This window comes from Podarcis gaigeae (genome assembly GCF_964106915.1).
Source record: "Podarcis gaigeae genome assembly, chromosome: 3".
In the NCBI taxonomy this organism is placed as follows: domain Eukaryota; kingdom Metazoa; phylum Chordata; class Lepidosauria; order Squamata; family Lacertidae; genus Podarcis; species Podarcis gaigeae.
Window position 1 is genome coordinate 8,854,357 of NC_139680.1, and position 25,597 is coordinate 8,879,953.

Sequence of the window (25,597 nt, forward strand, 5' to 3'; positions counted from 1 at the left end):
TCTTTTGCCTTGGTAAAGTCTGCCTTAAGATGTCATCTTTCATCAGCCATCTGTTAATAAGATACTACTCATGGTGACTGTTAGTTGAGAAGCTATATTTCAAGGCTGACTGTCGCCTGATAACTACTGCAAACCGTAGTACTGCAAAGCTGAAGAAATACTTAAAATTGTCGGAGAGAGTGTTAAAACACCAAGGATTAGCAACTGTACAAACAAGTCTTGTCTCTAGCTGAAGTCAATTAATGGTGAAATAGTTACAGAGTTTACGTCTTGTGCCAAAGGACTGAGATTTGGGTCCAGATGCATTGGCTTTAATCACTTGTTCGTTTAAGTGCACCGGGGCAGGGGGGCCGCTCTAGCAATTAAGTTTTGAGTTTTGGCAGAGCCTTCAGAACTTCCATTAGTTAGCCAAATTATGGGATAGATTGTACTTGGAACAGCTGTCCTTGTTAAAAAAAAACTCTCTTAAAAAGTAAACAATGGGTTGTGTTATAAAAAGAGACAGAGAGAAGAGGCTTCATCTGTGTCCCACATCAACATGTTTATTAAGGAAACAAGTTAACCAAAAAAATGCAGGGTTCTCTTCCACTCCCCCCTCTCTGAAGACATCTAGAAGAACTAGCATGAAATTATTATTAAGAATCAAGGGCCGCAATCCAAAGAACTTCCTAACAATTCCTAAGCATTCCTAGAAGGACCTTGGAATGGTTGAGCTTCGTAAAGTGCTCTTTTCTGTGGGCCCAGCCCCCCAGAGGCATGTATGTCTTGTAAAAAAATATCTAGGGGCTGAGGAAAAATGGATGGAAAGGATGAACAGTGGTCATCTACACAACACCAAGAAAGACCTGTGGATGGGCAACTTCTAGGCCTCTGCTCTCCCCACTTATCATGGACCTTTATCTTTAAACTGGACTTGGGCCACATTCATGCCATACAGTGGTACCTCGCAAGATGAAATTAATTCGTTCTGTGAGTTTTTTCCTTCTGCGAGTTTTTTCGTCTTGCGAAGCACGGATTCCCTGGGTATTAACGGTTTGAAGAAAAAGGAAACAAACTTGCAAGATGTTTCATCTTGCGAAGCAAGCCCATAGGGAAATTCGTCTTGCGAAGCAACTCAAAAAAACGAAAAACTCTTTCGTCTTGCGAGTTTTTCATCTTACAAGGCATTCGTCTTGCGAGGTACCACTGTACATTAAAAGTGCAGTGATACCACTTTAAACAGTCATACCCCCCCCCCCCCAAGAATCCTGAGACCTACAGGGAGCTGGGAGTTTGTAGGAGACTCCCAGTCCCCCAAGCTACAATTCCCAAAGCGGTTTAACAATAAAAACCTTCCCAGAAAGCTCTGGGAATTGTAGCGGGGAGGGGGAACTGGGAATAACTCTCAGGTCCCTTGACAAATGATAGGCCCCAGGATTCTTTGTTGGAGGGAGCCATGACTACTTAAGGGGGATCACGGCACTTTTAATATATGGTGTAAATGTGACTTCAAACATGTCACCCTCATGGAGATGTTTAACTCTTTTCCCTTTCTGATGATCCAGCCCTATATATGCTCCCACCAGGCTCAGAAATGCTTTTTCTCCTCTCCCCCCGCCCCCCGTCAGACTCTGAAATCGGAAGTGAACCTGGCTGTGGGGAAAATATCCTTGGAGAGTCATTTGCATGTGAGAAGTGGTGTTTGCACATCTTGGTTGTACTTCCTGGAAGACCTGCTCCCTGCCTTGCATGCCTTTTTCCACTTGGCCTGGGAGGGCCTGTCTGACTCCAGTTGCAAAAGCTGAAGCTGCTGAATAAACTGTTGGGTTGGGCTACTGTTGGGGAGGGAGGGTGTTGCTGTCATTCATACACACACACACACACACATATCTTTTTAAAATGGGATGCAGGTGGCGCTGTGGGTTAAACCACAGAGCCTAGGACTTGCCGATCAGCAGGTCGGTGGTTCGAATCCCCGCAAGGGGGTGAGCTCCCGTTGCTTGGTCCCTGCTCCTGCCAACCTAGCAGTTCGAAAGCACGTCAAAGTGCAAGTAGATAAATAGGTACCGCTCCGCCGGGAAGGTAAACAGCGTTTCCGTGTGCTGCTCTGGTTCACCAGAAGCGGTTTAGTCATGCTGGCCACATGACCCGGAAACTGTATGCCGGCTCCCTCGGCCAGTAATGCGAGATGAGCGCTGCAACCCCAAAGTCAGTCATGACTAGACCTAATGGTCAGGGGTCCCTTTACCTTTACCTTTACCTTTTTAAAAGTTATTACGAATTATGTAGAAATGGTTGCAATTTGGCATACTTTCTGATGTGTTTTATCTTTGTTTGGGGTTACTTTTGTTGTTTTTGTGTTTTTTCATGCTGTTTTAGCCATGGAAAGGTAGCATACAAATAAATGGATGCATGTATGTATGTATGAAAGAGGATTAAGCACCTGTCCTCATCTGGTGATCTTCCTCTGTAAGCACACTTTGGCCCTGCAGGCTCCACAATGACCTCAGTAGTATAAAATGTAGGGTTGGATTCAGGTGGTTTCTAAGATTAACTTGGTTTTCAGTCTTGAGCCGTGTAGGCAGCAATTCCTTTGGGGCACTCTCTAGATGGTTTGCCTTTGATATTTGCAGAGTGTCTTGACAGAGCTTCTTGACCCCGTGAAAAATGCAAACTTGTGCATTGAAGCAGCAATTAGTATTTTGGTCACCGAAGCCAAATTATGGTGGTGGACCCAAGCTATGTAAAAAAGCTTTCAAGAAGACATTAACACATTTATAGTGTGTTGTGTTCTCAAGGTTCAAGGGGCTATGGCTATAAACCAACTATCCCAAAGTTTTATAATAGATGTGGGAGAGATTGAGAAGAAAGATGTGCATCGTAAAACTTTCTAATTGAACAACACGTACTCATTACCCTGATGTTTTGGTCCCTGTATGAGGAATTTCAGATAACAGGTAAAGTATGTTTACAAGCCCACAACTGGAGAGGAAACATAATTACAATTCAAAATTTAAAAACGATTTTACAGTGCACTCCTATACGGATCTACTTGGAAACCTAAGTCCCATTCAGTTCATTGAGGTTCCCTTCCAAGAAGGTCATTGGTCATTGGAGCTGTAGTCATTTGAAAGCTGTACATTCAGAGCACACAAACCCAAGTTTTGTTTTATGATGCATGAGTGTGTCTGTCTGGCTGGCTGTCTGTCTCTAGGAAAGCTGAATGTCACCATCTTCATTATTTAGGGATGTGATGTCCTGTTACTGCGGCAGATTTAGCAGTCATGGCAAAATTTGGAGGCGGGATTCAACTAAGTTGTTGTGCACGTGGAACAAAGTTTGCTTGTGCAACGGGTCTTTCCTCTGTTTGTCTCCCATGCTCCCACATCTGTTCTGGATAGTTGTTGGGGTGGGAAACCCAGCACTGATTTAGAGATGGCATGGTGAGGAGGAGATTTGTCTGGAAGAGACAAAACCATGAGCCCAGGTTCAGGCAACATGCTAAACCAAACCGTGGCTGAGCTCACAACAGCGCAGCAGTGGGAAGAACGGAGGAAGGGCAAACAACTGAAACCCCTCCACTGGCCTGCATGGTTTGGCTTAGTGTTGACATGTAAACTGAGCCATTAGGTTCCAAAGACCTAAAGGAATGAGCAAGTTTTGACCTGTCCCCTAAGTATGGGTAGCATGAGAGACAGCCTAGTTCCAGAACAGGGGTGCCACTATGGTGAGGAAATTCTTTGGCAATCACTCATAGCCAAGTAAGATTGTCTTCCATAAACACGGTTTTAATAGTGAGTCCGTAAGTGACTGTGGAGGCCAATTGTGGATCCATACGTCCTCCCACAGTATGGACATATATTTCTGAGTGGGAGTTGATCGTGGTGAGGGTTTGTCAAGCATGCCTTCCTCTTAGTACTTTCCCCCTTTTTGTCCTGAGTTTGAGCATCTTCAAAGCCTTTGGTGGAAATAAACAACTAGACATGCAGCAGCTGGGCTTCTTAACAACCCCAGTGCTGGAAAGGGAGGCTATGGGTCAGGGTGTGTGTGTGTGTGTGTGTGTGTGTGTGTGTGTGAGAGAGAGAGAGAGAGAGAGAGAGAGAGAGATGGTGATGGATCATTAGTGTACATGTTTGTACATGTGATTATGTATGAGGGAATGAATGTATGATGAGGGAAAGGGAACTCACCACCATCCTGGGGCCTTAAATCTGAGGAAACATAGGATTGCTTTCTTCCACATGTACCTACTATTTGTTGCTTAAGATCTACCTCAGATGCCCGACTCTGGCTTCCTCCAGTGTCTATTGTTTCATGCCAGCCCAGTCTCTGAGCTGTGTGAAATTTCAGGTGTTCTGGGCATTTACCCAGGGTTTGTGTTTTCTTTGGAATGAGGCACAGCAAAGACCGTGGTGTAATTATGATAAAAGGTTTATTTACACATATATACACTGTTCACAGCATTAACACCCCAACCCCATAGCTTGCGACACTGGATTCAAGCAGAAACCAGGCATCATTCTGTTTCTCTGGCTTCCCAGCCTGCTGCTTTGCTTCCAGCTTCTAGCTCACATTATTCAACTCTCATTTCTCACCTTTGTCTGTCTTTCTTTTGTATATATTAGTTTTTATTAGTTTCCCAAATTATTACAAATCCATCCAAATTACTTAAATGTAATAGTTTCTTAAAATCAAGTTTCCTGCTCCTGTTGCAAACATATGTCCATCTCATCCTCCTATTGCCACATCTTCTGTTCTTAAATTTCCATTTCATCCATTACTACTTGTTGTCCAATCTAACAGCAAGCCATATTTTCTTCCACACAAGCAGCACCTCTCTGTTATATCTTATAAATATAAAATCCATTTCATGTGTGTAGTCATTCATAATTTTCACCTTTGTCTTTCTAACTACCAGCTAGTTGAGGGAGGGGGTGCACCCATTTGCCCTCTGGCACTGAGCCATTTCCTTTGTTCCATTAAATGCCCATTGCCCAGGCTATCACCTCACCGGGAAGCTAGACTGGAATTTAAAGAGTCAACCTACAACCCTCCCTCCAGCTCATAACAGTCTAGTGAGGTCTGGTCAGGGCCTTTGTGAAAGTAACACCAAAGCTCTGAAACTCCCTCTCAGATGACGTCTGACCTGCTCCATTGTGGTCGACCTTCCTGTGACAAGCAACAGTTGTGTAGTTTTGAAGCAAAAATAATACTACCATTTGTAACGGCACCTCTCCTGCTTATTTTTGCTGTTCCTACTTATTGCATAAGTGATGTATGGAAGTGAGAGCTGGACCATAAAGAAGGCTGATCTCCAAAGAATGGATGCTTTTGAATTATGGTGCTGGAGGAGACTCTTGAGAGTCCCATGGACTGCAAGAAGATCAAACCTCTCCATTCTGAAGGAAATCAGCCCTGAGTGCTCACTGGAAGGACAGATCCTGAAGCTGGGGCTCCAAGACTTTGGCCACCTCATGAGAAGAAAAGACTACCTGGAAAAGACCCTGATGTTGGGAAAGATGGAGGGCACAAGGAGAAGGGGACGACAGAGGATGAGATGGTTGGACAGTGTTCTCGAAGAGACCAACATGAGTTTGACCAAACTGCAGGAGGCAGTGGAAGACAGGAGTGCCTGGCATGCTCTGGTCCATGGGGTCACAAAGAGTCGGACACGACTAAATGACTAAACAACAACAACAAGCTTATTGCATCTCTTTTTAATATCTTTAGCTGCCTTGTTGATGAAAAAGCAAGATATAAATGTTTTTTAAAAAGCTAAAGAAAGGCAGACGGCTTCCCCTTCCAGGGACCATCTTTGAAATCAGGTCTTTTAGAAGATGATGATGAACACGCACACACACCCCACCTCAAGTGGACCCAACAAACACGAAGCAAGATACCGATATGTAAGCACATACTAAAGGGCGTTTTGCTCTCAGGGCATAACGAGAAATAAAAGCCCGAAAATGCAAATCTTATAAAGTTCCTGGGTGGTCCTGATCACGAACATTTGCTAAGTATTATGGAAGTCCCTTGGCAAAGGATTAGCACTTTTTGGCAGCACTGCAGTAAAAGATTAGTCCCAAGAAGTTGTTACATCCTCTTCTGTTAAATGTTCCTTCACTTAAGGAGAGTGGAGCCTCATAATGACATGAACCTAATGGTACTTATTAGGAGAAAGCTGTGTGCTTCTTAAAATCAAGTCTTACATCAAGTCTTTGCCTTTCCAACAGGCAGCAGAAGGTAAAAAAGAAAGAGTTGTCTTTTCAGAATAGGCAGCTGCTTATCCTTTTCATTTTTTACGAATCCGTGCTTTTAAGATGTGACGCTTATCAGCTTAGGAAGGAATCTGTGCCATTTAGAAAGCTCAAACTCTAGCATCCCAGAGTAAAGTTAGAAAGCAATGACAGTGATAATTTTTATACTGCCTTTCATCATATCAGATTTCAGGATAGAGCGAAGCAAAAATGACTGTGAATAACTTAGAGACTCGAAAGCATTATACCTGTGCTGAGAATTTATCAAATCACCGGAACCGACACTTTTCAAAGGCATCTCCATGTAAAGTGAATTACTGTAGTCTAATCTAATAAGGCAGGCAGAGCTTGGATATTGCACCCTCCACTCCCTTTAGATTAGCTGTTCCTGAGACTTTGCTATGGACCTCTGGTTGGTTGCCCTGTTTAACCAGGGGGGCTGGTAGGAGTTTTTTCCAATTGGCTAAATTGGCCCGGCCTCTTGGTTTTTTTCGCCTACCTCGTAGCAACCGTCAAAACTTTCGTGGTATTTGGCGGTTAGGCATTGGAATGTGGTGTTGGTGTTTCGGGTGGCAAGGTGTGGCCATCGCCTTCCCCAACAATTTTGGGTATTCCGCTAAAGGAATCCGGCGGTTGTGGATCCTGTCCGATGCCCGTGTGGCGGGGGGCCATGGCACGACCCTCGGTGACATCAGGAGAATGCCTATAGTTGTGTTAGCATCAACAGGCTCCCCCTACTCGTGGTTAACCCCTCCTCAGACTCACCCCTCTACGAGTGGGTGGAGTCTAATGTTCCGTGGTCCAATGCCTAAGCCAATACCTTCTCACATGCTGTAATCAATAAAGTTGTGGCCTTTACCTTACCCATTAACCTTACATTCTGTGTCCACGTGTCTTTATTCCCCAAGCGGGGATCGGGTCCTCGAATCACTATATATATATATATATATATATATATGCTTTCGTAGATTTTCACGGGTACAGGAATGCAGGTTTTGGTGTCCTCGGGTGTCTTCCCGTGTAAAAGTTGGGGTGTCTAGGCGACGTTTCGACGAGGTCTCACTCGTCATCTTCAGGCTGGTGCTTTCGGCTTCTTGTTACTGGAACAGAGCGGGATCTCAATGTTTGAGTTCCTATAAATACTGTAGAGGGGGTGTGGTGTCTAGCCTCCAATGTTCTGGGCAGAGAGGAAGTTCCCAGGCTAGTGTGCCTTTTCTTCTTTTGTTCCTTAATTACTTGAGAGATACCTTGAGTGATTTCTTGAGTGATATCCTGAGTACCACTTAGGTGGGTCATTAGGTGTGGATTAGTTGCTAAAGTCTTTGTGTCTTGACCTCTTGAACTTTGTGAAGAGTTTTCCTGAGAAGATGGCTGTATTGCACTTAGTTGTGCTTTGGCTTGGCTTCGTGTATAGGGGCGAGCTGTGGTTTTGTGGCTTGTGTCAGCCAGATCTGTGTAGGGATTGCAGGGGGGTGCAGCATCCGGAGGTGCCACCATGGATTGGCTACTGGATGGTGTCAGTAATTCATCTGTGGAGAGGGTCTGGGTTTGGGTCTGGTGTGGTTGATTGGTGTTGGCGTTCTGTGTGCCTCTGGATCTGGTGTCAGTTTTTGTGGGGAGGGCTAATTTCCAGATGTCTGGCAAGCGGGATGTGTCGTCACGCTTGTTCATGTTGTGAGGGTGTTTCTCTATCTCGATGGCTTCCATGATTATTCTCTTGTGGTGATGTTCCGTGTTAAAGAGCAATTTGGAATCTGCAAAATTAATTTCGTGTCCTGTTTCTTTCATGTGTTGGAAAAGAGAGGAAGTTTTTTCTTCTTTTTTGACGGCATTCTTGTGTTCTGCGATACGTGCATTTATTCGTCTGTTTGTTTGTCCAATGTACGTGGCTGGGCAGACTTTTAAATACCCTGCAAAGTCTGCCCAGCCACGTACATTGGACAAACAAACAGACGAATAAATGCACGTATCGCAGAACACAAGAATGCCGTCAAAAAAGAAGAAAAAACTTCCTCTCTTTTCCAACACATGAAAGAAACAGGACACGAAATTAATTTTGCAGATTCCAAATTGCTCTTTAACACGGAACATCACCACAAGAGAATAATCATGGAAGCCATCGAGATAGAGAAACACCCTCACAACATGAACAAGCGTGACGACACATCCCGCTTGCCAGACATCTGGAAATTAGCCCTCCCCACAAAAACTGACACCAGATCCAGAGGCACACAGAACGCCAACACCAATCAACCACACCAGACCCAAACCCAGACCCTCTCCACAGATGAATTACTGACACCATCCAGTAGCCAATCCATGGTGGCACCTCCGGATGCTGCACCCCCCTGCAATCCCTACACAGATCTGGCTGACACAAGCCACAAAACCACAGCTCGCCCCTATACACGAAGCCAAGCCAAAGCACAACTAAGTGCAATACAGCCATCTTCTCAGGAAAACTCTTCACAAAGTTCAAGAGGTCAAGACACAAAGACTTTAGCAACTAATCCACACCTAATGACCCACCTAAGTGGTACTCAGGATATCACTCAAGAAATCACTCAAGGTATCTCTCAAGTAATTAAGGAACAAAAGAAGAAAAGGCACACTAGCCTGGGAACTTCCTCTCTGCCCAGAACATTGGAGGCTAGACACCACACCCCCTCTACAGTATTTATAGGAACTCAAACATTGAGATCCCGCTCTGTTCCAGTAACAAGAAGCCGAAAGCACCAGCCTGAAGATGACGAGTGAGACCTCGTCGAAACGTCGCCTAGACACCCCAACTTTTACACGGGAAGACACCCGAGGACACCAAAACCTGCATATATATATATATATATATATATATATATATATACCGTAAATTTCGCTCCATAACACACAGTTTTTTTCTCCTAGAAAGTAAGGGAAAATGTCTGTGCGTGTTATGGAGCGAATGCCTACAGATGGCGGGGGAATTTGCTGCAGTTGTGAGCAGTCCGTGGCTTGCTTTGAAACAGCAAAGCGGGTGTAAGCGGCTCCTGTCAGCTAGCGGAGCCGGGGAGGAGGGAGAGAAGCAGAGCGGGAGTTGGCTGCTTGAAAACAACCCCGTGCTCTCTGTCCCTGCCTGCAGTTTTTTGCTGTCCGATTTTGGATTAGCCACTGTAGGGGCTGTGTGTGTGTGTGTGTGTGTGTGTGTGTGTGCTTGAGCTATCATTCTCCTCCTCCTGCTTCCCCTTCACTCTCCCTGCGCCCCTGCTACTTTAGAATTGACACTCTGTGTGTCTCTGTGTGTGTGAGGGCTCCTTCTCTTGCTTCCCGTTCACTCTCCCAGCGCCCCTGCGTGCCCCTGCGACTTTAGAATTGACACTCTGTGTGTGTGTGTGTGTGAGGGCTCCTTCTCTTGCTTCCGTTCACTCTCCCTGCGCCCCTGCGACTTTAGGATTGACACTCTGTGTGTCTGTGTGTGAGAGAGGGCTCCTTCTCCTTCTTTTGCTTCCGTTCACTCTCCCTGCGCCCCTGCGCTCTCCCAGCGCCCTGCGACTTTAGGGCCAGTTCTCTCTCTCTGTGTGTGTGTGTTTTGACCTCACCGCGCTTGTTGGGGGAGAGTGTTGGTCGCAATTTTTCTTGATTTGTCTCAGAGTGGTTACTATCGTGGTTTTCTTGCCGGGGAGGAGGGAGAGAAGCAGAGCCTGCTTGTTTTAAAGGAGCAAAGCCGGAGAGGAGCCTCTCCTGCATTATTATCAGCATCCTTCTCCACCCACCCCACGTGTGCTCCTTGTCCCTTGAGTGTTTTTCCTTCCCTCCCCACTTAAAACGTGGTTACAAAGCACGGATCCACATGGATCCTCAGGATTTTTGTATTGGGCTACCCCAAACTCACTGTCAGATCACATGTCTGTGGCCACAGCATGAACCACAAAAATCATACAGCCACTGTTTCGTTTAGAATATTTTTTTCTTGTTTTCCTCCTCTAAAAACTGTGTGCGTGTTATGGTCAGGTGCGTGTTATAGAGCGAAAAATACGGTATATGCACATGCATTCAGAATGTATTTCAGATATATTGCTGATAACTTCCAAATGTTGTACATACAGAGCTAGCATAGGATGTGAGAGTTAGCCTCTGGGCATTTTGTTTGAACCATTTTGGCTGATTTATTGTCTGGCCAAATTCTCCAACAAAGCCTCAAAAGACAAACAATTCCCTTAACCCTGCTTCTGTGGTCTGCGGTAACTCACAAAAGTTTACTTTTGTAAAACTTATTAAGATTTCCATTTTGCAAACCTGTGTGTAAAACAAATATAATAGTCGTACTTTTTCCAAACCGATGATGTTCTTCCTAAATTGGGGTCTCATTTCTGTTTTCACATGCTATGAGTTTCCATGAGCAACTCATATTCATTACCATGACAGGGACTTGGGTGTGGATATTAAAATAACTTTGCCCTTCAAGGAGTATTTAATGAAATAAATAAAATAGCAGGACCTGAGATTGTGTAGATATATAATTCTCTGGTATGGCTTTGTTTCTAGAGTCTTGCCATGAGTTTTTGAGTGTCAATTTTTGAGTTCTCAAATAAGTGCATGTAGTACAAACAGCTAAATCTCCATATTGCTTACATTTGAGTGCTGTAATATGCTCTAAGCTTTACTGCATTTTAGCAGGTTGAACCTATTGCAGACACACTGGTTATCCTCTGTAGGAATGGGGGGTTAATCTCGCAATAGAGGAGAAATTCTATTTAGTGGACATTTAAAGACAAACCTACTTAATTTGCAATTTCCGAAACAATACACAGACCAAAACACTTTGGGATTTGCGTTTGCCTGAATTTTGCAATGCAGTTATCCAGCCAATTAATGCTCACGGATGCAACCATTCCCCTGTCTCCCCTCTGCACTACCCATGAATAAGATGACCCCCCCATTTTTTACTTTATTTTGGAGTAAAAAACCATTGTCTAATACAAGAGTAATTCATTGACAGAACTCTGCACCCAGAAGGTCTCATGTTCATTCTGCGCCCTGACCATTTAAAATAACATGGAGGGATAGGATGTGAAAAAAATGGCCTGCCTCAATTCTTGGAGATCCACTGTTGACAGAAGAGACAATGCTTGAAAGGCCATTGGTTTGCTTCCATATAAGACAGCTTCTTGTGTTCATATGATCTGGTCAATATATGTGTCAGCAGCCTTGAGGGAATTGGAGGAAGGGGCGCTCTTTCAACATTTACAACAGTAAATACTGATAGTCAATAACTGACTTGTGTTTGGCACCCAAACATGGGTTTCAATCTTTGATGTTGACTTTGTTATCTATGCTTCACGCTTCTCCCTTTCAATCTACAGGTTCAGTCCTCTGCTGCACAATACCCCTCTAACCCTCCTTTGTTGACAAGAAGCAAGAGGGGTGTGATCACCCATTCACGTGGAAAATGTAAGTATTTTGATGCCTTCAACACAATGGACTGTGCATGGAATGTTAATGATCTTCTTCTTTGGTGATCACTCATAGCCAAGTAAGATTGTCTTCCATGAACACGGTTTTAGTAGTGAGTCCATAAGTGACTTTGGAGGCCAATTCTGGATCCACACGTCCTCCCACAGTGGGAACATAAGTTTCCAGGTGGGAGTTGATCATGGTGAGGGTTTGACAAACGTGCCTTCCTCTTAGCACATTTCTCCCTTTCATCCTGAGTTTGAGCATCTTCAAAGTCCATGACACCTTTGGTAAAGGCTGTTCTCCAACTGGAGTGCTCACAGGCCAGTCTTTCCCAGTTGTCAAGTGCTTATACTATATTTTTAAAGATTTGTCTTGAGAGAGTCTTTAAACCTCTTTTGTTGACCACCAGCATTACGCTTTCCATTTTTAAGTTTGGAATAGAGTAGTTGCTTTGGAAGATAATAATCAAGCATCTGCACAAAATGACCAGTCCAAAGAAGTTGATGTTGAAGAATCATTGCTTCAACATTGGTGATCTTTGCTTCTTCCAGTACACTGGCATTAGTTCACCTGTCTTCCCAAGTGATGTGTAACATTTTTTGGAGACTCTATTGCTGGAATCTTTCGAGGAGCTGGAGATTGCGTTTATAAGTGGTCCATGTTTCTCAAGCATACAGTAAGGTTGGTAGTACAATAGCTTTGTAAACATGCATTTGGGTTTCCCTGCAAATGTCCCGGTCCTCAAACACTCTGAACTTCAGTTGGGAGAAAGCTGCGCTCACAGATCTCAGGCGATGCTGGATTTCAGCATCAATGCTGGCCCTTGTGGAAAGATAACTGCCCAGGTAGGAGAAGTGATTGACACACAGTGGGCTGTGAGTGGAATGTTAAAGATAACAGCCCCTCTGTAGGAACCAGGCAGTAATGTATTCACTTAGAGCGGAAATGTATGGGCAATGAAACCATAATACATGCAGGCCAAGCAATCCCAAAGATGGATGTGAGCCTGCCAAGGTCCTCCCAGTCCTGTTGCCCTGCCTGCCCAGTTCAATTCATCTTCCCATTCAGGGCATGCTGGAGTAAGTCCTGTAATTACCAGCTAAGCTGTGCTTGCTGCTGACAAGTGGTGATAGCAGTAAGGAACAGCAGCATGCTCTTATTACAGGCCTGGAATAAGTTTAGACGAGCATGGTCTGCCCCATTGCTGCTCAAATTCTTCTGGGAAGTGGCAACAGCAGCTTCTTGGAAGGAGAGATAGTGGGGCTTATGCATTAGACCAGAAAAGGCTTGGGGGGCAGCGTCGGCGTCTTGTTGCTACATGATAAAGCAAAATCCCAAACTCCACTCATTATTCTCGCATCCCAAGCAGCAAATGGTTAAAGAATGCTATAACAGACAATTTAAAATCCGAGACATTCCTGAAACCTTTGTGCATCAGACGTCCCCCCGCCCCCAACCCCAAGATGAGGCAGTAGGGTTAACCACTAAAATGAGCTATTTTATTTGACGTGAACAAACAAGGTTTTGATGGGTTTGGTCAAAGTGGTTAACAAATACCAATGGGCTTGCCGCTTCATGATATTTTCTCAGGGTTAATGTATGTTGAGCCATGCCTGGAATTTTATATTACTTTCTAATGGGCGCTCTCCTGTGTGTTTTCAAAGCTTTTTTTGGGGGGGGTCGGAGGTGTGTTTGAGATGGGGTGTTTGGGGATAGTGGGTGTGACACACAAATCTTGCGCATAAAGTGGTTACGCAGACTTCAGCGTTCATAAACCATTTGAAAACCTTCCCACTGAGAGACGCCAGCAGTAAGCCATATGCGCTATTCAGATCTGAAAACACAATGAAAATGCTTTTGTGGTTCACAACTGGTTGCAAAGAGTAAATGAGGCATGCCAAAGAATTCCTTCTTTTGTAGAAACATACATGAGTGTGTTATTTTGGTGTTTTGACTTGAAAGCGTTTTCCCTCATTTTCCCTCCACTTTCTTTCTAAGCAAAAAGCAGCTGCATATTTTCATAGATCACAATTATCAGATGATGGCAATTTATAGCCTACGTTGTGGAGGGTTCCGGTGAACCACATCCCTACCAAACACTCTGCCTAGTCAGCAAAGTTTCCCCAGAAACAGGCGTTTTGCTCTGGCATAAGTATGTTTCTATAGAGGCCTTCAGAAACAAATCCAGCAAAACTCATTCCTTAGTGAATGGCAAAGATACCCTTGAGGCTGAAGAGCTAATAATCTGTTCCATTATGTGGTCCTTTGGACACCGATAACCCCCAAAATGGTTCTGGAAGTTGATATAAGTTTCCTTTTTTTAAAAAAGAGCTACATTCTTGTGCCTGAGTTGGCTGGCCCAAAACATTTTTCTTCTTCAAGTGGAACAGCAGGTGGTGGCCCCCAACCCCACAGGTCAAGATACAGAATACCCAGAACTAAGGATGGGCTGCCCATACTGCTTTTTCTGTTTCCCATTTTTCCAATCTTAAGTTCAGTTCTTCGTGTTTCCAAATCAGTATGCAATTTATTTTTCAAGTCCTTGAGAAATGTAATCAAGATTTCAATGCAAATTTCACCTAAAGTACACATGTTTGCATGCACCTTTGGCTAACATATACATTTTTGCGGCACTGCTTTCCCTCATGCAAAACATTTTTTCGTATGCTATATTTACCAATAAATGCATTTACATGCACACTTTATATATTGGTATGTACATTTCTGGGCATGTTTCTTGGCTGGAGAACGGCATCACAAAACTTTGGAGAAGTACAAAGTTTGAAGGATGGCTGTGTATCGGTTTGGAAAATGTGGATTAAGTAAGTTCTGCTTTATGCGCAAACTGAGTTTAATTTATGTCCCATCCCTATCCAGGGCCAGCCAAGCTATTTTTGGCACTTGAAGCAGAAACTCTCACAAGCACTTCTCTTTCCTGCCCAAGAGTAAAATGTGACATAATAAATTAAATAATTACTGGCTTCTCCCGACACTCCAAATCTGCTGCCTGAGGCAACTGCCTCACCGACAGTAGGGTCGGCCTCGCTTTTGTTCCTGAGGATGTTTGCTGCCAAAACGCGTAGGACATCTCGCTTTTTATAAGGACATTTGGTCAATTTAGAAATGTTCTGCAGTTCTGTTTTGAGGCCTTCCCTCAACTTTTGTGCCCTTGCGTTAGGTGTGCCCCATTAGGTTCTTCTTAGAGAACATCAATATTTGGTAGCGTTGTGGGACCGAAATAGGTTAGCCCAGCCAAACGTGGAGCAGGACGGCAGTACTCACCCAGTACTCACCCAGCCCTTGTTTGCCAAGAAACATTCGGCCTCTGCTTTTCCCAGCTCCCACAAATTCAAGGAAGGCATCAGATCAGAGGTTCCCAAATTGTGGTCCACAAGCTTCATTCAGGTGCTCTGTGGCATTCCTATGGATTTTAAGTGGTCCCAAGAACCTCAGCAATTTCCCTGGGGGAAAGTTTGGGAGCCATTGCCTTAGAAAAATACCACAGGCAGGTTCAAACGCAATGCACTCCTAGAAAATTGTTTGTTAGGGGAGCGTTCACATAATGAGCTGATGGTTTCCATTATTTCCTATGGGGACCTTTTCAATCGGTGATCTCTACCCCTCTCCCACCACAGTTTCTTCCTTAAATGGCTGCAGCCAAAGGAAAGACTGATTTGTCCGATTTCCCTGGCTCTCTGGTTGGTCTGATCTCTACCCTGTTGGGAAACTGTGTACATGCAGCTACTCACACAGAGTCAATTAAGGTTTGGCAGACAGCCAGAAGGCAGTCTGAAGGAGTAAGTCTGCCTGGTGATAACAGAGACATGGAGACCGCTCCCTGATTGGTCAAGCTCTCTCAAGGGAGTGATAATTAACGGGTAACTAACTGGAATGTGTTAGTTTGGAGTTTGTGAGTTCGGAGTTCTGTGTCAGTGTAGGAGTTGTGAGTCGTGTCAGAGAGAGCTAGCAAAAGATCTGTGATCTGTTCCTGTAAATAGTCCACTGTACAGTGGTACCTCGCAAGACGAATGCCTCGTAAGACGAAAAACTCGCAAGACGAAAGAGTTTTTCGTTTTTTTAGTTGCTTTGCAGGACGAATTTCCTTATGGGCTTGCTTCGCAAGACGAAAACATCTTGCAAGTTTGTTTCCTTTTTCTTTTTCAATGCATTCCTATGGGAATCCGTGCTTCGCAAGACGAAAAATTCACAAGATGAAAAAACTTGCAGAACGAATTAATTTCGTCATGCGAGGTACCACTGTATATAATAAACACCTAAGTACAAGTTCCTGGTTCCTGGTTCGTCTATCTGGTCTGCAGCCAAGTCGCCAATTGCTTCCGTGGATTCTGCGTTTACTCTGCTAGGTCTGGCTAAGGTCCTGCAACTAGTCAGAAAGTTGCGAAACACCAATAGGTTTTGCCAATATACCCGCCTCCCTTTCTCCATGGTTCCTGCCCCAAATGGCTGCCATCGACCAGCAAAGCTCAAACAAGTAAGGAAGTGGAAAAACTGTGCCACTTGGATATCTGAAACAGCTGTGCATGTAGTGAGATTTGGGCATATTTCTTATGTTCAGATAAGTGAATTTTTTCCATAATGAGTGGGCGGATACTGGGACCTGCATGTTTATCTAATATATCTCCTTTTGGCATATATTGAGGCACATTCTGTGGCCTCCAGTGATACAGTTCAACAGAGGCAACCTTTGGCACAAACAGTAGACTGTGGCTTTTGATGTGATGAGTTCCAAACTCCTCAGTTCTGGTCCCCCACCCCGCAGAACCATGCTGTATGCAGTTGTGATAGAATTTAAAGTTGTGGGGAGGGAGAGAGACTTTGCCCATGGCTAAGGAATGAATTTGTGCCATGGGACGTGGGTGGCGCTGTGGGTTAAATCACAGAGCCTAGGACTTTCCAATCAGCAGGTCGACGGTTCGAATCCCCATGACAGGGTGAGCTCCTGTTGCTCGGTCCCTGCTCCTGCCAACCTAGTAGTTTGAAAGCACGTCAAACTGCAAGTAGATAAATAGGTACCACTCTGGCGGGAAGGTAAACGGCATTTCCGTGCACTGCTCTGGTTCGCCAGAAGCAGCTTAGTCATGCTGGCCACATGACCCGGCTCCCTTGGCCAATAAAGCAACCCCAGAGACGGCCATGACTGGACCTAATGGTCAGGGGTCCCTTTACCTTTACCTTAAATACAGCTTGGACTTTTATCTATTTTAGGTTTAAGTATGCAAGCAGCCACAGGCTTCTGATTCTGATGGGAACTTTGTGTGGGAGCTGCTTGGAAGTACCTGTGCGTTTAACCAAAATAATAGCAAGTGACAAGTACACAATATACCTTCTTTGTTTCTGCTGCTTCATCCTTGATCCCACCTTGCATTATAAGTCACCTTTTATCTCCTAAGTTTGAAGATGCTGGACATCACTGAATACACAAATAAGTGCCCACAGAGTGGCAGTTTAGGAGAGTTGCAGAGGAGAGTCAAAGAACTGAGTCCATACTCTAAAGAAAGCTGGGAGCATCTTGGGGTGATTATGGTTCCTTCTGATGACCTGTTGTGAGTAGAAATGCGAAGGTATGGGGGAAAACACCAGGGAAAAAATAGGTAACATCTCATTTTCCTCCAACCTAATTTTTCCAGTTGGGAAAAAAAATGTTCTGCCTTTTTTTCTGGGCCTTTACATCTCTGAGTGGGGTGGAATGAACTTTGGGTATCTGTCAAAGTGCTTCACCTGCATATTTACAAAAACACCTTGGAGGTCTCAGGCCACAGAGTTAGGCTGGCCTCAACCAGAGCAAGGGCTTTTTTGGCTGTGGCTCCAATCTAGTGGAATGCTCTGTCACAAGAAACTAGGGCCCTGTGGGACTTGACATCTTTCCACAGGGCCTGCAAGACAGAGCTGTTCCACCAGGCCTTTGGCCAGGGCACAGCCTGACCCCCTCCTTTGGCAATCCTCACAGAACTCTAGCCCAATGGTCACCATTAATCTGAGTTGAACTGATTTTATAATGAAATGATTTTAGAATGTTGTATCATTTTACAGTGGTACCTCAGATTAAGTACTTAATTCGTTCCGGAGGTCCATTCTTAACCTGAAACTGTTCTTAACCTGAAGCACCACTTTAACTAATGGGGCCTCCTGCTGTCGCTGAGCTGCCGGAGGATGATTTCTGTTCTCATCCTGAAGCAAAGTTCTTAACCTGAGGTAATATATCTAGGTTAGTGGAGTATGTAACCTGAAGCATATGTAACCTGAAGTGTATGTAACCTGAGGTACCACTGTACTGTTGTTAGCCGCTCTGAGCCCGGCTTCGGCTGGGGAGGGCAGGATATAAATAAATTATTATTATTATTATTATTATTATTATTATTATTATTATTATTATTATTATTATCATGACACAAATTCCAGTAAACCTCCAGCAGAGTCCATACCTTGAAAATCACAATACCCCATAAACATCTCACCACTTGGAGAACTGGGGCTTGAGTACCAGTAGATATATATACATATATATATATATCTCTGGTGAGGAGTGCTTTCTGATGACAGGGTAGTTTCTCCTCAAATTCTCTAAATATTTCTCGTCTTTGTGACCATTAGTTTTGAAAGATACCCCCCTCATCCCTGAAAGGAAAAGCGAGACGTGGTTATTCAATGCTGACATCTTGGCAACAATTATGGGGAAAGTTGTTTAAGTTGTTTCAGGGTCAAGCAAAGATGACAAGTCAGACGTTGCCTCCAGATGCCAAAGAAGTTAATAGTCTGTGTAATGCTAACTTCTCTAAATTCCTAGAATTGCTGTGGTCTCAAATATTTTTGGTATTTTTTTACTTTTGTAGATTCAGTAAAATGCTCTGCTAGTGCATATCTCAGCAAAAAGGTAACTCCCTGACACTGCATATACTTGAAGAAGTAAAATATCCCATATAAAATAGATTGGAGCTGCGCTGGCATTAAATATGATCTTGGATTCTATCCTTCAGTGTATTTATTTCTCATGCACCAAACTTAGCAGATTCAAGGTCTGATACCAAGAAAAATTCAGGTAAAGAGGGTGGCAGTGGTATGAGGAGAGGACAGGACAGGACAGGACTTTTTGGAAACTCTATTCTTTGAGGGATGAGTGAAGCCAATACCTTCATGGGCCAATAGTCTGACTCAGTAGAAGTCAACTTCCTATGTTCCTAGAATTCCTCTCCATGATATACGAATGTTATAGTGCAGTGATTCTCAACCTGTGGGTCCCCAGCTGTTGTTGGACTACAACTCCCATCATTCCTAGTCAGCATGACCAGTGGTCAAGGATGATGGGAGTTGTAGTCCAACAACATCTGGGGACCCACAGGTTGAGAACCACTGGTATAGTGGTTCATGTTGGACTACAAGGGAGGCCTGGGTTCTGATTCCCCTTTCAGTTCACCTTAGGCTATCTTGGACCATGTCTTAGCCTACTCCATCTCAAAGAGTTGTTGTGAGGTTACAAGCGAGAGCATGTATACACCTTGAACCCGTTGGAGGAAAGGTGAATGAAATAAATGAATGAAATAAAACATTTTAGAAGTGTTGTAAGGCATAGTCTATATGGAAGAGAGGTCCGTTTTGTGAATCCCCATCTGAAGTTGTGCAAATAGTGGGTGAATTATTGGGGGGGGGGGAGGTAGCAAGCCTGAATGAAATCCGCAAGCCCTGCCTCCTCCCAAGGGTCATGGTTGAGTGACAGAACATCCACTTTGCACGCAGAAGGTCCCTAGTTCAGTTCCCAGCATCCCTAGCTAGGGTTGGAAGAGCTCCTCTCTGAAACCCTGGAAAGTCATTGGCAGTCATTACTCAGTCATACTGAGCTAGACGGACCTGTAGTCTGGTTCAGTCTAAAGCCACTTTTTATGTTCCTAATTGTAGCCTTTAAACACAATAGGAAGAGGACAAACGCAACAAGCAAGTAGCCTAGACTTTTAGAGGTCTCTGCATCTCAGAAACAATTGGTGATGTGATCAACCTGTGTCTCCACTGTACCCATGGGACGTGGGTGGCACTGTGGGTTAAACCACAGAGCCTAGGACTTGCCGATCAGAAGGTTCGTGTTGTCTCAAGATGGACAGATGCCAACAACAACTTACAGAGGCATGTGGGTGAATGCATTACGAAAAGTTAGTAACAGAAGTCCAGACTTCAGTGGCAATGCTTAGTACATTTTAGCTGTGTAGGAACTCTTTGCATCACAATAATGGTATCATTTGGAAATGTTATATGGAGATACCACGTGCCAAGATGGGCAACTCTCATTCCTAGCTCCTCCATTATGCCCAAATGATACCCTCTGGTTTAATTCGTGACATTTAAACTCCATGACAAGGAAGGGACGTGGGTGGCGCTGTGGGTTAAACCACAGAGCCTAGGACTTGCCGATCAGAAGGTCAGCAGTTTGAATCCCCGCGATGGGGTGAGCTCCTGTTGTTTGGTCCCTTCTCCTGCCAACCTAGCAGTTTGAAAGCATGTCAAAGTGTAAGTAGATTAAATAGGTACCGGGCCTGGCGGGAAGGTAAACGGCTTTTCCGTGCGCTGCTCTGGTTCGCCAGAAGCGGCTTTGTCATGCTGACCACATGACCCGGAAGCTGTACGCCAACAAGGTGTTGGCCAAGCTGCACCTGAAGCGAAAAGCAGGTTGATCCTCCTCCCACCCACACTTTGCCAAGAACAGAGGCTGAAACTTATTTGCAAGTCTCAGAGCGTCAACTTGAGTGGACCCTTAAACAAACAAATTCTGATTAGGGGCTGAATGATGGGCTCGTCTGACAGTTATGTGGTCGGTACACTCACTGGTCCCAACCAGAATGAATCACAAGTTCAGAAAAACAACATGTGGGAGGATTTTTATATATGTATATTTGGTGTTTGTTCAGACTTGTGTGTACTCTGCTCTCTAAATGGGCTACTCTGTGCTGGTAGCCAGCTACTGACTACTTTAAATGCTGCCATGCCCGTTCACAGATTGTAGATAAAAGATAATGGCAGTACCTTTGGAGTGCTGCAGAATACCTTCCCCGTTGCTCAACTAAACTGTGGGGCTGTGAAAACTTCTTGATAAGTTTTCTTTCTGTCCCCCCCCCCCTCAAAGATTTCTGCATGCTAAAGTTAGGTAGCTTACAAGTGGGACTTATTTCTAGGTAAGTGTGCTTAGGATTGCAGTCTTAAGATCTCATAGTTATGTTCCCATAGCCTGGGCTGGAACCAAACAGCAATCGTTTCAGTCACAGCTATGTATGGCCCTTATTTGGGGTAGTTTGGCCAGGGCTCCTCTTCTATATAAGACAGTCCTCAATTTAAAGGCCTCTCAGTCTTCCTTTTGAAGGAATCTCTTATTTGAAGGGCTGTCTAATCCAGGTGTGGTTCAAAGATAGAGAACCACCAGAAAAGGGTCCTTGAAGTTACCTAACAATAGTTAGCATGTGGGCAGCACACTGAGAAGACACACATGTCACCTGGCCGCAGTCTTCCCCACAATTTATTTATTTTTTAAATTATAGTAATTATAAAGGTAAAGGGACCCCTAACCATTAGGTCCAGTCATGACTGACTCTGGGGTTGCGGCGCTCATCTCGCTTTACTGGCTGAGGGAGCCGGCGTACATCTTCCGGGTCATGTGGCCAGCCTGACTAAGCCGCTTCTGGCGTACCAAAGCAGCGCATGGAAACGCCATTTACCTTACCACTGGAGTGGTACCTATTTATCTACTTACACTTGGACGTGCTTTCGAACTGCTAGGTTGGCAGGAGCAGGGACTGAGCAATGGGAGCTCACCCTGTCGTGGGGATTTGAACCACTGACCTTCTGATCGGCAAGTCCTAGGCTCTGTGGTTTAACCCACAGCGCCACCCACATCCCTCAATTATTTATATACATTTTCATATAAATCAGTGTATGCTCTTTTTTACCTTTTTTTATAATGGGCAAGTGTCCACCTTACCCAGGGAGAAAGCAATCTACAGTGGACCCTTCAGATACAAACTTAATTTGTTCCAGGGGTCCGTTCGCACCCTGAAAATAACATAAATAAGGGCTGGCTTCTGGCATGATTGAATGTTTATGCGCATGGCAAGCAGGGCACTTCTGCACATGCGCACAGTGAAACCTGGAAGTATACACTTCTGGGTTTGCCATGGCCGTAACCCAAAGATTCCATATTCAGAGGGATACATCAGTAGAGGTACGACTGTATTTGTCTTTGTGTGTTTTTGAACTGTTTCTCCAAAGTGACCAAGTTCCTATCTGGTTTAGGCCAGGACCTCCATCCTCCAGGGCCCAGCCTTGCTGCAGATTCGTTTTCTTCTTGAGAAACTGCATGATGCATAGTTCAGTTCAAATTGGACGCTATAAACAATGCCTACCAAAAACGATTCTGGAGACGAGCCATGTGATCTGTAGCCTTTGGCTGCTGTTTGGTTCATTGTAATCTGGAACTAGTTAGCAGTGACCAAAAAGCCGAATAACCATCTGATGGGTTTCCGGTTGATTCTCTTCAGTTTCTCCTCAAACATATGTCTCCCATAGAACCCATAATTAAAACAGGACCTCTCAGAAGTAGCTATGCGTTTGTGGTTTTAACTCTTTGTTTTACAGATGCCTCTGCCTTTTGAGGACAGTGTAGATGATAGATGGTTTAGGCGGCTTCTGTTGCATGTCCTAATTCGTCACTAGATTGATGCCTTGTTTAGTGTCTTGGGGCAAGAAACCAACCGGCAAGGTCATGTCTTGGGCTAATTCACAGACAATTTGGCTGTGAAAACCTATCAAGGCTATGGATTAGGCATCTCATAGGAAGAAAATTATCTCATGGTCCAGGTTGTATTGGTTTTGCAAATGAAAAGGATGGTCCGGTTGTTACAGCTGTAATAGAGGAGCTGAAAAGCACTGGAATCAACAAACGATGAAATTAATTATCGAGAGATGATACAAAATTGAAATCAGGTTGTGTAACGTACAAGGACCTAATATAGAGGATTGTTAAAAGTAAAATTAAAAAATTAATTGCATTACAAGAGCTGTATTAGAAGAGCTATGATCCTAACCCTAATTACCCAGGTGGGAGTAAGTCCCACTGAATTCAGTGGGACTTTCTTCTGAGTGTACATAAATTGGTTTGTGATGTAAATAGGGGTGAGCGAATCTGTCTATTCCCACCCTTCTCATTTTCTCATTTTTCCAGTTTTCACTTCATTTCTTCTCTCTCTCTCTGTAAATTCTCATGAAAATTAATTAGCCTTTGAGTGCAAATTTCTCCTAATCACTTCTATGCAATTTTGCACCATGGACACATTTTGTAAAGCAATATCCCCTAATACAATGCATTTTGTGCTTTATTTTCACCTGATGTATCCATTCTATGCATACTTTACCCTGACATATACATATTTGTATGTATTACCTTGCCGAAGAACTTCATTACAAAATTCAAAGAAGTGTGAATTTTGAAGAATTGCTTTGGTCGCTCAGTGTTTCAAGAGCTTGAAGGATTATGGAAGGATGGGCATAGCTTAGTGACAGAGCAACTGCTTTGCATGCAGAAGGTCCTAGGTTCAAACCCCAGTGTCTCCAGGTAAGGTAAAAAGTAAAGGACCCCTGGACAGTTAAGTCCAGTCAAAGGCGACTATGGGGTTGCAGCGCTCATTTCGCTTTTCAGGTCAGGCTGAGGGAGCCGGTGTTTATACACAGACAGCTTTCTGGGTCATGTGGCCATCATGACTAAACTGCTTCTGGCGCAATGGGACACTGTGATGGAAACCAGAGCACACAGAAACACTGCTTACCTTCCCACCACAGTGGTACCTATTTTTCTACTTGCACTGGTGTGCTTTCAAACTGCTAGGTTGGCAGGAGCTGGGACAGAGCAATAGGAGCTCACTCTGTCACAAGGATTCGAACCGCTGACCTTCCGATCGGAAAGCCCAAGAGGCTCAGTGGTTTAGACCACAGCGCCACTTGCATTTTCCCCAGGTAGAGCTGGGAGAGACCCCTGCCTGGAAACCTAGCAAGCTTTTGCCAATCAGTGTACACAAGTTTGAGCTCAATGAACCAGTGTTCTGAAACAGTATAAAGCAGTTCCCTGTGTTGCAGTTTGCAGAGAGTCTGCCGACATCCTCACTTTTGACTTTTGACTCTTGAAGACTTTAAAAAAAGGCCTATACAGTTGTTGATTTTTTATATATATAAATAAGTTTAATAGAAATACATACATAAACAGAAATTAAACCTATACCAAAAAATTTCTCAGTAATGTATCAGTTACATTCATATTAAATTAAAAGAAGGAAAAACGATGTCTATTTTAATACTAAGTCCCACTCCACCGAAGGTGCCCTTCCCATATTTCTTCTATTGGTATAGTAAATAAGGTAATACCAGGTTCTAACAAAAGTAGCTCATTTACCTTGGCCTCTTAGTATTTTCATATTGTTTGTATTTCCCTCCAGAAGGGCTGCTTGCTAGACCTTTTGAAAGAACAACGAAGTTCTTTCTTTTCTTTTTCTTCTTTTAATTTTTTTTATTCAAAATTATAACAAACATATTATCCGAAAACATATCATCCTTGTCACACCCCCCCCAATTTTTTCTCCCTCCCTCCCTCCCACACAAAACCCACCCACCCCCACCCCCCGACTTCCCTCAGTTCCAGTCTTTGGTTTCTCTAAGAATGCTGTTTTCTGCATGTTACAAAGTTGTATAGATCCTCAAACTATTTAGCTGATTATTATCAATAAAAAGTTTGTGAATGTTTATTCGAAACCTGCCAAGGAGTCCCGTTCACTTTGTTGCGTCTTCAGATACTTTGTAAAGGGTTCCCATTCATCCTTAAAGTCACAGTTATCCTTGTCCTGTAGCTTATATGTCAGTTTTGTCAGTTCTGCATAGTCTGTCAATTTTTCTTGCCATGATTGTTTAGTTGGGGTTCTTTCAATGTTGAAGTTCTTTCAATGCCAGCCCTTATGTGACTTTGCTTTTCTGCTGATTTTTACTTATAAGATTTCAGCTGAATATAGAACCACAGGAATCTATGTTGCTATGTTTTGGTTCATTGTTTTAATTTCACTCTTTTGTAAGTTTTTTTTTACAATTTATAAATAAAATATATAGCTAAAGCACATTGGGCCACTAGGATCTTGTAAATACATGCCTTTTTGTTTTTAATTTAAGTGTGTGTGTGTCTAGTTTGCATACTTGCAGTGATGTGAAAAAATTACTATTTTAATAACAATGGGACAACCAGAAACCAACAATGTTTGAAAATGTCTCAAGCTTTTAACAATTATTTTTGGGAGATGGAACAAAAAAATTCCTAAAATCCTTACAAAGTGAGGTTGCTTTCTCTTTCTAGTACCCAATATCATCACAGAACACTTACAAAATGTCAACAACTTGTGATTTGTCTGACATCTTTATGTTTCAAATTAAATTGACATACAATCAAATAGGGCAAGCATATCAACCTTGCTACTAAATTGTCTAAGTTGGTCAACCATTGGCCCACTGCCCACTCTTCATAAGGAATGTGCCTGGAAGATCCTGTGTGTGTGTGTTGTGGTTGTGGTTTTATTTACAAGCCAGTCTGAGCAGGTTGCATGGCAGTTTGTGGCTTGGAAATTTCCAGAGTGACTATCAAAGTGTGTAACCTCTTCCAGGTGGTAGCAGATGGGTGTGAGCGGGTTTATGTTGATGTGGAAATGAAGTGAAGTCACTGTGGTTTATCTAGGGTGAATGGAATGGAAATTCATGTTCATTCTTCCTTCCACCATGCCAATGATTGATATTCCTATCAAGCAAATTGTAATGATTGTATTAGTGATGACTGGCAGAACCGTCTTTTCCAATGGGTCAGATCCTACTCCCAGAAAAAAACAAGGTTGAAAGTAGGAAATGATGAG

The 25,597-nt window shown here is 43.7% G+C and overlaps 1 long non-coding RNA gene across 1 annotated transcript in view; it reads left to right on the forward strand.

Moving 5' to 3' along the window:
* LOC310840725 overlaps positions 1–25,597 on the forward strand; it is a 76,979-nt gene that overhangs the window by 6,977 nt on the left and 44,405 nt on the right. The window contains exon 2 of the long non-coding RNA XR_014562047.1: positions 11,576–11,663. This is a non-coding gene — a long non-coding RNA (uncharacterized lncRNA). The remainder of the gene's footprint in view (positions 1–11,575; positions 11,664–25,597) is intronic.